This window comes from Loxodonta africana, chromosome 3, assembly GCF_030014295.1.
Source record: "Loxodonta africana isolate mLoxAfr1 chromosome 3, mLoxAfr1.hap2, whole genome shotgun sequence".
Taxonomy (NCBI): domain Eukaryota; kingdom Metazoa; phylum Chordata; class Mammalia; order Proboscidea; family Elephantidae; genus Loxodonta; species Loxodonta africana.
The window spans coordinates 213,810,913-213,826,027 of record NC_087344.1 but is presented as its reverse complement, the minus strand read 5'-3'; the positions used below and the strand labels follow the sequence as shown (position 1 = coordinate 213,826,027).

Below are 15,115 nucleotides of genomic sequence, written 5' to 3'. Positions count from 1 at the left end.
TCCCTTTCTGTATAAGTTAATGATTATTTTTACATCTCTTTAAAGAATGTTGTTGGTATTTGGAATAGGATTACATCATATTTTGTAAATCATTTTGGGTAAAATTATCATTTTCACAATTTTGGGTCTGCCTATCCATGATTGTTGTACGTTTTTCCATTTACGTAGATTTCTTGTGGTTTCTTGCAATAGTGTTTTATGGTTTTCTTTGTATAAGCCTTTTATATCCCTGGTTAGATTTATTCCTAAGTATTTTTTTTTTTTAGGGAATATTATAAATGGTATTGTTTTCCTGATTTCCTTTTCATCATTCTCTTTACTGGTGTATAGGAATCCAACTGATTTTTATATGTTTATCTTGTATCCTGTGCCTATACTGTATCTTTGTATTAGTTCCAGTAGTTTTCTCATGGAGGCTTTTGTGGTTTCTATGTATAGTATTATATCATCTGCAAAGAGGGAGCATTTCACTTCTTCATTACCAACTTGGATGCCCTTTATTTCTTTTTCTTGCCTTATTGCTCTAGCTAGGACATCCAGCACAATGTTAAATATGAGTGGTGATAAAGGGCATCCTTGTCTTGTTCTTATTCTCAAGGGAAATGTTCTCAGCCTCCGTTCAAGACATCAGGAAGGAAATGAGGCAATACGCAGAACAAGCCAATGAACACACAGATAAAGCAATTGAAGAAATTAGAAAGATTATTCAGGAACATAATGAAAAGTTTAATAAGCTGGAAAAATCCATAGACAGAAATCAGAAATTCAGAAGACTAATAATAAAATTACAGAATTAGATAACTCGGTAGAAAGCCAGAGGAGCAGAATTGAGCAAGTAGAAGCTAGAATTTCTGAAATCAAAGATAAATCACTTGACACAAGAAAAATCAGATAAAAGAATTAAAAAAAAAAATGATGAAACCTTAAGAATCATGTGGGAATCTATCAAGAGAAATAACCTACAAGTAATTAGAGTACCAGAACAGGGAAGATAACAGAAAATACAGAGAAAATTGTTGAGGATTTGTTGGCAGAAAACTTCCCTGATATTGTGAAAGATGAGAAGATATCTATCCAAGATGCTCATCAAACTCCACATAAGGTAGATCTCAAAAGAAAGTCACCAAGACATAATCAAGCTTGCCCAAACCAAAGATAAAGAGACAAGTATAAGAGCAGTGAGGGATAAAGGAAAAGTCACCTACAAAGGAGAGCCAATAAGAATAAGCTCGGACTACTTGGCAGAAACCATGCAGGCAAGAAGGCAACAGGAGGACATATTTAAAAAATTGAAGGACAAAAATTGCCTGCCAAGAATCATATATCCATCAAAACTGTCTCTTAAATATGAAGGTGAAATTAAGACATTTCCAGATAAACACAAGTTGAGGGAATTCGTAAAAACCAAACCAAAACCCAAGAAATACTAAAGGGAGTTCTTTGGTTAGAAAATCAATAATATCAGATATCAACCCAAGACTAGAACACTGGACAGAGCAACCAGAAATCAACCCAGACAGGGAAATCCAAAAAAACAAAGCAAGATTAAAAAAGCAAAAAACAAAGCCCAACACAGGGTAACAGCGATGTCCCATCAAATCAGTTCTGACTCATAGCAACACTATGCATGACAGAATGAAACACTGCCTGGGCCTGAGCCATCCTTAACAGTCGTTGTTATGCTTGAGCTCATTGTTGCAGCCACTGTGTCAGTCTACCTCATTGAGGGTCTTCCTCTTTTCTGCTGACTCTGTGCTTTGCCAAACATAATGTCCTTCTCCAGGGACTGATCCCTCCTGATAACATGTCCAAAGTACGTAAGACACAGTCTCGCCATCCTTGCTTCTAAGGAGCATTCTGGTTATACTTCTTCTAAGACAGATTTGTTTGTTCTTTTGGCATTCCATGGTATATTCAATATTCTTCACCAACACCACAATTCAAAGGTATCAATTCTTCTTCAGCCTTCCTTATTCATCGTCCAGCTTTTGTGTGCATACGATGAAAATACCATGGCTTGGGTCAGGTGCACCTTAGTCTTCAAAGTGACATCTTTGTTTTCAACACTTTAAAGAGGTCTTCTGCAGCAGATTTGCCCAGTGCAATGTGTCTTTTGATTTCTTGACTGCTGCTTCCTTGGGTGTTGATTGTGGATCCAAGTAAAATGAAATCCTTGACAACTTCAACCTGCTCACTGCCAACCCCTTTATTACCAGTTTCAAGCACCTGTTCAACCCTGTGAAGCCTGCGCGTGGCAGCCAGGAGCCAGACTGGCCACGACTCTCAGGGTTTTTACCTCCTATAACTCCAAGAGAAAAGTTTTTTCTTTCCCAGCCGATGCTGGAACCATCAAGGGAACTCTTCTAAAAGCACCTTGCCAGATTGCTTTCATGGGTGTTGGAAACAGGGGCCAGTGTGTGGACATAAGTGGGCTTCAAGCAGCCTTAGCTGAGTGCCAGTCAGAATTGCCAACACAGAGTAAAGCTAGCTTCCCTAGCATTCTCAGTGACCCAGACCTCAATTCTTCCAGTTTTGGATTTGACAGCTTGGTTGCCTCTCAAAACACGGAAGCTTTAGTCAGTGGACCAAAACCACCTATTGAAAGCCATTTTCGACCAGCGTTTTTCTAACACCTCCACTCCATGTTTGTGAGGATGAGTTGGCATGGCTAAATCTGACAGAGACTGACCATGCAATTCAGTGGGATAAGTCAATGTCTGTTAAGAGTAGCACTGGTATAGAGATGAAGCAAACAATGGCCAAAGCCTTCAAATACCCCTTATCTTCTCCTCAACAAACACGTTCCTTGGTGAGTTGGAAAAAAAATGCAAAACTTGTCTATCATATTGGCCTGACTCCAGCCGATCTTCCTGATCTCGTGGAAAAGAAGTCTTTAGTTGCTATAGAAATGTTGCTGAAATTAATGCAGTTGAGCCAGATAACCAAGTATTTTTAAGTGCTGGTCAATATGGACATGTCCTTACATTCAGTGAAAGTTCTAAATCAGCTAACTACAGCTGTTGATCTACCTCTTGAATTTATCCACCTTTATATATCCAATTACATCTCTACTTGTGAACAATTTAAGTATCATTTGGTGCACCTTGTCTGTGTCTTCCTCCGATCCTTGATCCGTAACAAAATTATTAATGTGCAGGACTTGTTTATAGAGGTGCAGGCATTCTGTATTGAATCCCGTAGGATACAAGAAGCTGCTGGCCTTTTCTGGTTGTTGAAGACATTGGATACTGGGGAAACCCCTTCTGAGACTAAAATGTCAAAGTAATACCTCATCGAAACTACACCAGTCATTGTTCACCCGTACCGTGGTTTAATTTTTAAAACTGTTAAAACCCTGAGTGGATTGCTTGGTGTAGTGCATATAAACAATACTTTATCTACTTAAAGTTTTACTTTCCTGGATGACTTTTTTACCTTCAGATGAACTTTTGGTAAGAACTTGAAAAAAAATGTGTCTTTTAGGTGTCTTGTTACCCATGGGAGGAATGGTTATCCCAGAAAACTATTACTGAAAGACAGCAGATAAGCACTAAAGAGCAAAGTGCCTGTTTTTACTTAAAAGCCATGTTGCAGACTTCTGATAATTCATGAATCCAGTTTTCCTGAAGTTTCAGTGCTAATGTATTTCATGATAGTAAATTAAGATATTCTTAAAAATTTGTGATCCTGTCCTTGATGTGACATTAGGTGAGTATTTTGAATCCTTAGAGGACCAAGAGAAATTTGATTCTTGAGCCCAGTTGTACAGGTAGCTCTTAACTTCTCATTAAACACCATCTGAACCAAGGACACACTTCTAACTTTATCCCTTCTTATCGTGGGGATTACTAGACAACAGAGGAAATGCATTCCTTGGGACTCTTACAAAAACACAGGAACTATCAGAAAGCTTTTTCTAGGCTGGAATAGCTGGTACAGTTTTTTTTTTTCCCCTTTCAAGACATTCGCTAGTTCTTCTGTAATTATTGTTGTTAGGATAAAATAATCGTTTTTTTTAAGTTTTATTTTTTGTTTGTTTTTTTAAGGAAAAACACCATTTAGTGCTTTGAGAGGAATACCATTTCAAATAGCTTGCTGAGTGAGTGCTATTATTACCCTCATGTCTGTGGTAGGGTAAATGACATGTTTGAGAAGCATTATAGTGAGGTGGTATCATGTGGACTTTTAGTCTCCATTTAACTCTTGGACAACAGTGCCTTACACTGAAGTTCTTTTTTTAATGGAAAAATAAGTGTGTATATATATATATATATATGGAGCACTTTTGGTACAGTGGTTAAAGCGCTTGGTTGGTAACAAAAAGGTCAGCGGTTGGAACCCACCAGCCAAACCCACCAGCCTCTCCACAAGAGAAAGATGTGGCAGTTTGCTTCTGTAAATATTTGCAGCCTTGGAAACCCTATGGGGCACTTCTACTCTGTCCTATAGGGTAGCTATGAGTCGCAATTTACTCAACAGCAATGAGTATGAGTAATGTAGTCAATCATCTGAATATATATGAAACTATACGTCAGGAACAGGTCCCTGGGTAGTGCAAATGGTTGAGTGCTAGACTACTACCCAAAAGATTAGGGGTTTGAATGTATCTAGAAAGCTTTGGAATTAAAGCCTGGAAATCTGTTTTGAAAAGACCACAACCTTGAAAACCCTATAGGGCAGTTCTGCTCTGCACACAGGAGGTAGCCATGAGTCAGAATCAACTCAATGGCAACAAACAATACTATGTCATGATTTTTTTTTTTGCTTAGTGTGAAGATCTCAGAAGTTGTAAAGAATGTGTTTTAATGCTTTACTATTGCTATATTATTAAAATAGATTATGCATATTTAAACTTCTTAAATTTTAATTCTTTTACATTAATTCCATTAAACTAGACCCTTTCAATCAGAAGTATACTTTCCAGAGTTTGTATTCAAAAGCAAATTAATTCAGAAAGGAAAGAATAAACATAAAGAAAATAGAACAATTATAGGTAGATTTCCTGGAAAACGTTTATTATGTAATTCATTCTGAGGTTTACAAAATGTGTCACCTACAGTTCAATAAATATTGACTCTAGTTCTAGTAGAGTGAATTATTCTTTGGGCACCAAAGAGCATGTAGTAGCTGATGTTCTTGCCTTGACTGTTTGCTTGGTTGTCTTGGGCATTGAACATGTCGTGCATTATAAATAATAGGATTCAGAGTCTGGCAGATGAGTTGTCCCTGACAGATACCTTCCCAGCTAACTGCAACAAGAGTAACTGTGATGGTCAAGGTTGTGTATCAACTTGTCTGGGCCATGATTCTCAGTGGTTTGGCAGTTGTGATGTAGTTTGGCAGTCGTATTATGATGTGATCACTTCCATGATGAGATTTGATATAATGTGATCACCTCCATAATAGGATCTGCTGTGAGTAAAAGGTTGGTCAGGTGGCCTGCATTGAATAGAAGTGGACATTCTGGCAAGGTTCCTGGTCTACTGCTGGCTTTATATCCTGCAGCTGGCTCCTGTTCGTCTGACTTTCAGCTCTTCGTACTTAAGCTAGCAGCTTACCTTTGGTCCTCCCTGCTGATCTTGGAATCCATCAGTCTGTACAGCCTGTGAAGAAGAGCTCTGCTCTCTGTCCGGCCAAACTTGAGTTCTCCAGCCCCTGCGGCTACATGAATCAGGAGAACCAAGCCTCTATGCTGACCCATGGACTTGGAATGTTCCAGCTTCTATAAACCTGTAAGCCATTTCCTTGATGTAAATTTCCCTCCCTATATATATTTGTAAGCTTTACTGGTTTTGATTCTCTAGAAAACCCAGCCTAAGACAGTAATTAAAACATCAGCTGCAACCATAGGTACAACCTGGGAAGGCACCAATTGCAGTATGCTTACCTGGAGCTAGGTGATGAGCTGACTGTTTTTATGTATTATCTCACTTAATTATTACTCCAGCCTTTAGAGTTAGGGTTTACTAAACCAGATTTATAGATGAACAACCTGCAGCTTACAGCAGAGTGTGACAGCTAAGACCACATGCTGGGAAGTGGTAGAGCTGGGATTTGGCTTCTTTACCCAGGTCAGCCTCAATGTCCAGTTTAAAGGTTGTGGACAGACATTCTGAATTTCTCTTTTGAAGCATGCAGGGGAGGTAAATGTTTCACCTGCAATTGGCATAGCAATTGTTAGCATTTGCAGAATGGTACTGATGCAGGTAAAGATTACATTGAAGCTGAAAAAGACAGAAAAGATTAAATGATTCAGAGCTGGCATTTCATTTGCTAGCAAGAGAGGAAATGTTACCAAATCTGAGAAATACAGTGGCATTGTAATTGACTGAATTCACCAAGGTATTTGAGTTTTCTATAGTATTTTCATTTGGGGAAATAAACAAAGGCCACTCAAGTGAGCACAAGCAAAAGCAGTTTATTCAAAGCTGGCTCTGACAAAGGTGTGAGCCACCGTCACTTGTATTTTAAAGAGACTCAAAGGCAGGCAGTGGAGAGGGAAAGTTTAACAGTGGGGAAAAAAAAAAACGGCTGCATAGGGTGTGCTCTTATTGGACGTTGTTGGCATGGGAAGCTGGACGAAGGCTAAGGAGAAGCAGGGCACCCTACATAATTGGTCAGGGGAGTATGTTTCTCTGATCCCAAGTTGGGAGTGAAGGCAAAAAATTAGGGAAGCTGGCAGTTATTGACCAAGCCCTGACCATTTGAGGGCTGATTACTGCAGAAACTGTGGTTTGTAGAACTACCTCATAGGGTTTCCAGGGAGCAGCTGGTAGATTCGAACTGCTGACCTTTTGGTTAGCAGCCAAGCTCTTAACCAGTCTACACCAGTTCCAAACTGCAACTATCTATAGGAGTAGACTTGACAGCAACTGGTACCTACCTTAAACTCCCATGCAGAGAGGGGTGCTACCTTTCTGTTATTTAACATTTCAAAGAGATGTATCCTAGGTTCTCGAGAAAACCTTCCTGGGTTGTAAAACTGGCAAGTTTATTTAGTCCTTTAAAAGAATATATATGCATTTCAAAGGAGCCCTGGTGGTGAAGGGGTTAAGACCTTGGTAGAGAACCAAAATGTCTTTGGCAGTTCAAATCCACCAGCCACTCCTTGAAAACCCTTTGGGGCAGTTCTACTCTGTCCTTATAGGGTCGCCAAGAATTTCAACTTGCAAGCACTCTGAAGAAATGCTGTTAAAAAAAAAGAAAAGAAAAAAGAGAGACTGGTACTCTTTTTCTTTTTGCACAAGGGTGGGCAGAAATATATGTGTCTGTTTTTTGTTTTTTCCTTGTTTTTGGTTTGCATTCACCCCTACAGTTATTAAGCATGATGTAATGTTTAAAAAGCAAAATAACAATAACTAGGCAAATGTCATTCTTGATTGAATTAATTACTCACGTCTTTCTTATATCTGGTCTACTCCATGCATTTGTATCTTTTGCAGGCCCCAGGCATCGAGGAGTTAGTCATTCCACTGAAAGAGAGTCTTAGAAAGAAGCAACTCTCTATGCTCCCTAATTTCATTACTGTTAAATAATGAAGGCTCTGTATTCCGCTTTCTGTGTCATGTAGCTTAATTTGTGAGCTTAAAATGTACAGAATTTGGTAAATCACACCCAAAACTCTGCATTATATTTTTACATAGAATTAAGATAATTTTAACTCTTTTCAGTAGATTTCAAAAAGAACTTAGAGCCCTTAGGTCTTGTTTTCAGAACATAAACTGATAGGTCCCTTGGATGGGACTGGATTTGTCTCTTAAAATGCAACATTACAGTTAGTGGTGTTATAACTTTCTGCAGCATCTGGTGAAAACAGGATGATAAATCAGATTAAGACTATGTTGCAGTGATTCAAAAAAAAGGAAATATAGAGCTTCAAGGGCAGAAACTTGGGCCTTTGACTCTGAAATCATAAGGAATAATTGCCGCTTTTCAAACATTTGACCTATTAGGAAACTGTTGTTCCGTGAAATCTACTGTCAAAGAGAGAAACTGAGAGTAGATATCTTATATTGATTTTAGGATTTTCTTATGCAGAAAACTAAATACTCACTGTAAGGAAGTTCCTGACCTGGATTGATCCTTCCAGCTACTCTTCTTTAACCCAAAGTTGCTAGTCTTTTCTTTCCTGTTCAAAGCCAGGCTTGCTGAATGTGACTTTCAAAAGATATGTGGGTGGATGGCCAGAGACAGTCTTCTTACCTGATGTCAGTTGATCTCAATAAAAGAGGGAGGGAAGGGTTCAGTCACTCATATTAAGATTAGCCAATGGTTGATCTTCTAAATTTCCTCCTCCTCTTTTCTTTTTTAACCTCATTGTACCTAGCTTCTTTGGACCATTGTTTTTTCTGGAATCAAAATGATATCTCTATACCAGAACAGTTAGGCTAGATAAAGAAATAAAGGGCATCCAGATTGGTAGGGAAGTAGTGAAAGTATCTCTATTTGCAGATGACATGATCTTATATACAGAAAACCCTAAAGAATCCTCAAGAAAACTACTGAAACTAATAGAAGAGTTTAGCAGGGTATGAGGGTAGAAGATAAACATACAAAAATGAGTTAGATTCCTCTATACCAACACAAAAAGAACATTGAAGAGGAAATCGCCAAATCAATACCGTTTACAGTAGCCCCCAAGAAGACAAAATACTTAGGAATAACTCTTACCAGAGACATAAAAGACCTACACAAAGATAACTACAAGACACTACTGTAAGAAACCAAGAAACATACATAAATGGAAAAACATACCTTGCTCATGGATAGGAAGACTCAACTTTGTAGAAATCTCTGTTCTGCCAAAAGTGATCTATAGATACAATGCAATTCCGATCCAGATTCCAATGACATTTTTTAATGAGATGGAGAAAAAAATCACCAACTTCATATGGAAGGGAGAGAGGCCCCGGATAAGTAAAGCATTACTGAAAAAGAAGAATAAGGTGGGAGGCCTCACACTACCTGATTTTAGAACCTATTATACTGCCACAGTAGTCAGAACAGCCTGTTACTGGTACAACAACAGATACATACACCAATGGAACAGAATGGAGAATCCAGATATAAATGCATCCACATATGAGCAGCTGATATTTGACAAAGGCCCAAAGTTAGTTACATGGGGAAAAGACAGTCTGTTTAACAAATGGTGCTGGCATAACTGGATATCCATCTGCAAAAAAATGACAAAAAACCCATACCTCAAGCCGTACACAAAAACTAATTCAAAATGGATCAAATATGTAAATATAAAATCTAAAACGATAAAGACCATGAAAGAAAAAATAGGGACAATGTTAGGAGCCTTAATACATGGCATAAACAGCATACAAAACACGACTAACAATGCACAAACACTGGAAGAGAAACTAGATAACTGAGAGCTCCTAAAAATCAAACACCTAGTCTCATCCAAAGACTTCACCAAAACAGCAAAAAGAGTATCTAGAGACTGGGAAAAGTTTTTCGCTATGACATTTCTGATCAGCATCTGATCTGTAAATTGTACATGATACTGCAAAATCTCAAAAACAAAAAGACAATTAACCCAGTTGAAACATGGGCAAAGGATATGAGCAGGCGCTTCACTAAAGGAGACATTCAGGTAGCTAATGCGTACATGGGGAGATGCTCACGATCATTAGCCATTAGAGAAATGCAAATCAAAACTACAATGAGATTCCGTCTCCAACAAAGCTGACATTAATCCAAAAACACAAAATAATAAATGTTGGAAAGGTTATGGAGAGACTGGAACACTTATACAATGCTGGTGGGAATGTAAAATAGTAGAACCATTTTGGAAATCGATTTGGCGGCTCCTTAAAAAGCTGGAAATAGAACCACCATACAATCCAGCAATCCCACTCCTTGGAATATATCCTAGAGAAATAAGAGCCTTTACACAAACAGATATATGCACACCCAAGTTCATTGCAGCCCTGTTTACAATAGCAAAAAGATGGAAGCAACCAAGGTGCCTATCAACAGATAATGGATAAATAAATTATGGTATATTCACACAATGGAATACAGCACATCAATAAAGAAAAACGATGAATCTGTGAAATGTTTCATAACATGGAGGAACCTGGAAGGCATTATGCTGAGTGAAATTAGTCAGTTGCAAAAGGACAAATATTGTATGAGACCACTATTGTAAGAACTCAAGAAATTGTTTAAACAGAGAAGAAAATACTTTTTGATGGTAATGAGAGTGTAGAGGGAGGGAAGGAGAGAGGTATTCACTAAGTAGATAGTAGACAAGAACTATTTTAGGTGAAGGGAAAGACAACACACAATACAGGAAAGGCCAGCACAACTGGACTAAACCAAAAGCAAAGAAGTTTCCTGAAGAAACCGAAGGCTTTGAACACCACTGTAGCAGGGGCGGGAGTTTGGGGACCATGGTTTCAGGGGACATCTAGGTCAATTGGCATAATAAAATCTATTAAGAAAACATTCTGCATCCCACTTTGGAGAGTGGCGTCTGGGGTCTTAAATGCTAGCAAGTGGCCATCTAAGATGCATCAATTGGTCTCAACCCACCTGGAGCAAAGGACAATGATGAATGCCAAGGACACAAGGTAATTATGAGCCCAAGAGACAGAAAGGGCCATATAAATCAGAGACTACATCAGCCTGAGACCGGAAGAACTAGATGGTGCTTGGCCACAACCGATGACTGCCCTGGCAGAAAGCACAACAGAGAACCCTTGAAGGAGCAGGTGAGCAGTGGGATGCAGACCTTAAATTCTCATCTAAAGACCAGACTTAATGATCTGACTGAGACTAGAAGGACCCCGGAGTTCATGACCCCCGGACCTTCTGTTAGCCCAAGACCTGAACCATTCCCAAAGCCAACTCTTCAGACAGGGATTGGACTGGAGTATAAGATAGAAAATCGTACTGGTGAGGAGTGGGCTTCTTGGATCAAGTAGACACATGAGATATGTGGGCAGCTCCTGTCTGGAGGGGAGATGAGAAAGCAGAGGGGGACAGAAGCTGGCTGAATATACATGGAAATACAACAAGGTGTATCTAAATTTTTATATGAGAGACTGACTTGATTTGTAAAATTTCACTTAAAGCACAATAAAAATTAAAAAAAGGAAACTAAAACAAAAAATGGTCTCCCTGTATGCATATACAGCAACTGCTCACAATAAACCTTATGTTAACATTTTGTTGAATTTTTATTATTTTTAATACTACGTACTCACTTATTCACCTTTTTATGTAAAACGTACAGAATATCTTCAGAATCACTAGTACAGAGAGATTTGCCAAGCTGGCAGAAAAGGCTTATTAGGAATAGACCCTGCGTGTTAATGTTGATGCTGTATTTTCTAAGTTTTCCCTTCCCTCTGTCAAATAAAAAAGAAATCCTGACATAGTAAGGCGAGGCTTTATTCAAAAGTATAATTTCAAAGCGGGAAAAGGTACTATTGCAATAGGGGAAGTGGGACTATTGCAACGGGAAAAGAAAACACTCTGAGAATTAGATCAGGAAGCTTCTCAAGAGTTAAGCAAAAACCAAATCAGTTGCCCATGAGTCAATTCCAACCCATGGTGATCCCATGTTTGTCAGAGTAGAACTATGCTCCATAGAGTTTTCAGTGGCAGATTTTTCAGAAGTCAATCATTTGGCCTTTCTTGCGAGGTGCTTCTGGGTGAGCTCAAACCTGCAACCTTTTGGTTAGCAGCCAAGCTATCCATTTGCACCACCCAGGGACTCCAGTTAGGCAAAAGGGTTTTTTCTTTTATATAGAGAAGTAGAAAAGTCTAGAAAAAATCAGGTGTGCGCAAGTGGGATGAGGAGGGTGCTGTCATCAGGTAATGTGTTACTTTGAGGCCAGCCTGGTATCAGGAGGGGCTGTATGCTGGCTCAGGCTGAGGTGGGCCAAACTTCAGGGATCTGGGGAAAGGAGAGAAGTGTAGCTAAAGTTTGGTTAGCAAACATTTCATTCTAATTGATCAGTGGGGATAAGCAGTTCAGGTAATCAATTATGAGCCTACGAGTGAGACTTTGAAATTCTGTACCTGGCCTTGTCATAGATAAACACGGGAGCCATCTGTGAGTGTCATCTAAGTCAGATGGTGGGTCTTTGTAGGAAGCCACATCCAGGAACACCAAAGGTAGAGGGATTTTCTGGGATCACAGGCTCAGGTGAAGTTCAACATTGTCACTTCTGAAGGAGCATATAGTTTTATCTTATTTACTAATCAAGTCATCAGTGAGAGATCTGTGTGAACCTATGTATACAGTAATTTCTACCCTTTCTTCACATACATGCTAATTGTTCTTTTAAAAATATCCTACAGTAACTATTCATCTCTGATTAATGCAAAATTGAGAGATTTCCTGAAAGAAAAGAGACAGCTCTAGCTGGGAATAGAGTGAACTCCACGATGTGGAATTCAATAATCCAATGTGGTGACTAAACAGTAACATTTTATAAGTGGGAAAAAAGGTCCTGAGTACAGTACTTGATTGCTATTCACAAACTTAAATCATTGAAAGACATCGCTTGATTGGTAATTACAGGCTTATATCATCCAAAGATGTTACTTGATTGGTAGTAGATCATTTTAAGGTGGGACTTCCTGTGTCAGGAACTGTTAGGACTTTCGGTGGCAGGAACTCCTAAGGCAAGACTTCCTGTAATGGAAACTCATAAGGCGATTGCCTTGAAAGGATATAAGTCTCTTTCTTTGATTAGTTATAGTGTGTTGATTATAAGGGTATGTGATGGGGGCGGGGAGGTCACAGTGTAGTTACCTCATCATTACCGGACATTCCTCTCTTAGAAACCATAGGGAAAATGGCTATTCCTAGGGTGGACGTGGTAGTAGCCACAGAGGAGGAGCGCCCAAACCTCAAATCAGACACTTCAGATCTTCTCAGGTATCTTGTTTTAAAATTCCCTTATGCAAAAATATCAACAGAAAATGGATGCAAAAATCATGTAAAAAAACTTCCTTTGCTCTCATTATGCGCCAGTGTAGTTAGAACCCAGAGACTGCTGGGAAACGCCTTCCGCTCTCTGAGGCAGGTAATGTGGGTGTGTTATCCTTGATTTCCCCAGAAGCTACCTGCAGGTACCTTTAGTTCTTAGGTGCTGCATGAGACAGGCCTTGCTGGGAGCAGCCTTGTTTGTGGGGACTGCCTGATTGAAGAACACTGAGTTTGAAATCTAGTCCTGGCTATGCTGTCTATTTAAGTGCTACCCTACCCACCTCTTCAGAGAACCTTTTACCTGCCTAGATTTTGGTTTTGCATTTATAAGTTGTTTTGAACTACAACACTTTTCATGTCCCTCTAGCTCTCAAATTCTAGGGTCTAGGGTTCTTACTGTAACCTGATGGGAATGGGTCCTGCCCGGTGTGACCCCTCGAGTCAATTGACAGAAACCAGGCCTTTGAGGAAGAGAAAGTGGACTTTATTACAAGCCAGTCAAGCAAGCAGCTTAAGAGTCTAAGCCCCAAATCAAGCTCCCTGTGGTTGGGAATTTAAGGGCAGTTATAGGATTCAGGATAGGGAACTCATGCATAATTCATGAAGTTTTTGGAAATAGGCGGGCAATTTCAGGAACTAATTAACATGTATGGGGTTCAGGATAGGGAACTCATGCATAATTCATGAAGTTTTTGGAAATAGGCGGGCAATTTCAGGAACTAATTAACATGTATGGGGTGCAGTGGGTGTGCAATATGACATGTTGAGGTTATGATACATGAAGTTTATCTAAGGACAGCTTTCTGGCATATCGCTCATGTGCGAATGGGGGGGAGCCGTTGGTGAGTGAGTAGTGAAGCTGATGTTGAGCAGAGAAGCAGTAAGATGACCTTGTGTTATTACACAGAAATGTCTTACCAGGAACTCATAGGTCTAGGGGAGGGGGTCGTGGGAGGAGTGGGAACGGTTTAACCCTGTCTGTTACATTACTGCATGTTTTTTGCAAGTTACCATTCTGATTAATTATACTTAATGGTGTGATTACATGGGAGTATCCTGATGAATCTGAGATTAGGAAAAAATAATTTAATTGCCGTTTGCTTTCTAAAAGCAAGCCTTTTGAGGGTACCATGTATTTTATAGCTAATGGCAAAATAATTTTGATTTTCCTGGAATCCAGGTTTTTGTGTTCATGGAATTGGAGTGACCCACATAGGCCATCCAACTTTAGGTGTCCTTTTGAACCTTGATGGAATTGGTTCCTTGGAGTCACCTTCAGGTCAAATAATAGCTTAGTAGGAACAGTTTAGCAGAGAAGTTTGTCCTTAGGCATTGGGTTCCTTTGGAAAATTATCTATGTGCAGCCAACTTCAGAAGCAGAAACTCCAGCATCTGACTAGAGGCTGTTTTAGGATGTATAGCATGTCTTGGTGACTGTTTCTGTAATCTACCCTATGCTTTGATGTTATCTTCTGAGAAATTAACCTAACGATGTCCTGTATAATGTTTTCACTGTCCCCTCTTTGGAATGCCTTCCCAACATGTTCAGGTGGCACCACCTGAATCAAATCTTATGTACTCACAATAAATATATTCCATTACACTAATTTTTGGTGTTCCACTAAACAAGAAGGTCAGCAGTTCAAATGGACTGGCTGATCCTTGGAAACCCTATTGGGCAGTTAGTTCTACTCTGTTCTGTATGGTACCTATGATTTGTTTTTGGTTCTAAGAAATTTAGGTTTTTGATGCTGGTTTAATGGTGCCAGTGAAATTTAACCAGTTATTCCAGTTGACTCCAACTGATGGCAACCCCAATGTCAGAGCAAAACTGTGCTCCATAGGGTTTTCATTAGCTGATGTTTTGGAAGTAGATCTCCAGGCCTTTCTTCCCAGGTGCCTCTGGTGGACTCCAATTTCTGATTTTTCAGTTAGTAGCTGATCATGTGGACCTGTTAATTGTTTGCATGACCCAGAGGCTCCATGAAATTTAAACTACCTTGGAAATAAGGAAACTTTTGGGTTTTTAGACAATGGTAGCTAATCCCTGAATTGAGGGTAAATTGTCACATCTCTGTTAAACACCAGCAGTTTTGTTAAAGAAGGCAATGTTTTGCATGTTAACAAAGTGAACCACGCATTGCTCATTGTCCT

General features: G+C 39.3%; 1 long non-coding RNA gene and 1 pseudogene across 1 annotated transcript in view; both read left to right on the top strand.

The window, feature by feature from the left end:
* Nucleotides 1–15,115, top strand: part of LOC135230834 (uncharacterized) — a 130,050-nt gene that overhangs the window by 113,559 nt on the left and 1,376 nt on the right. The gene's annotated exons all lie outside the window — the stretch shown is intronic.
* Nucleotides 2,164–3,418, top strand: LOC135230856 (CCR4-NOT transcription complex subunit 11-like; annotated as a pseudogene).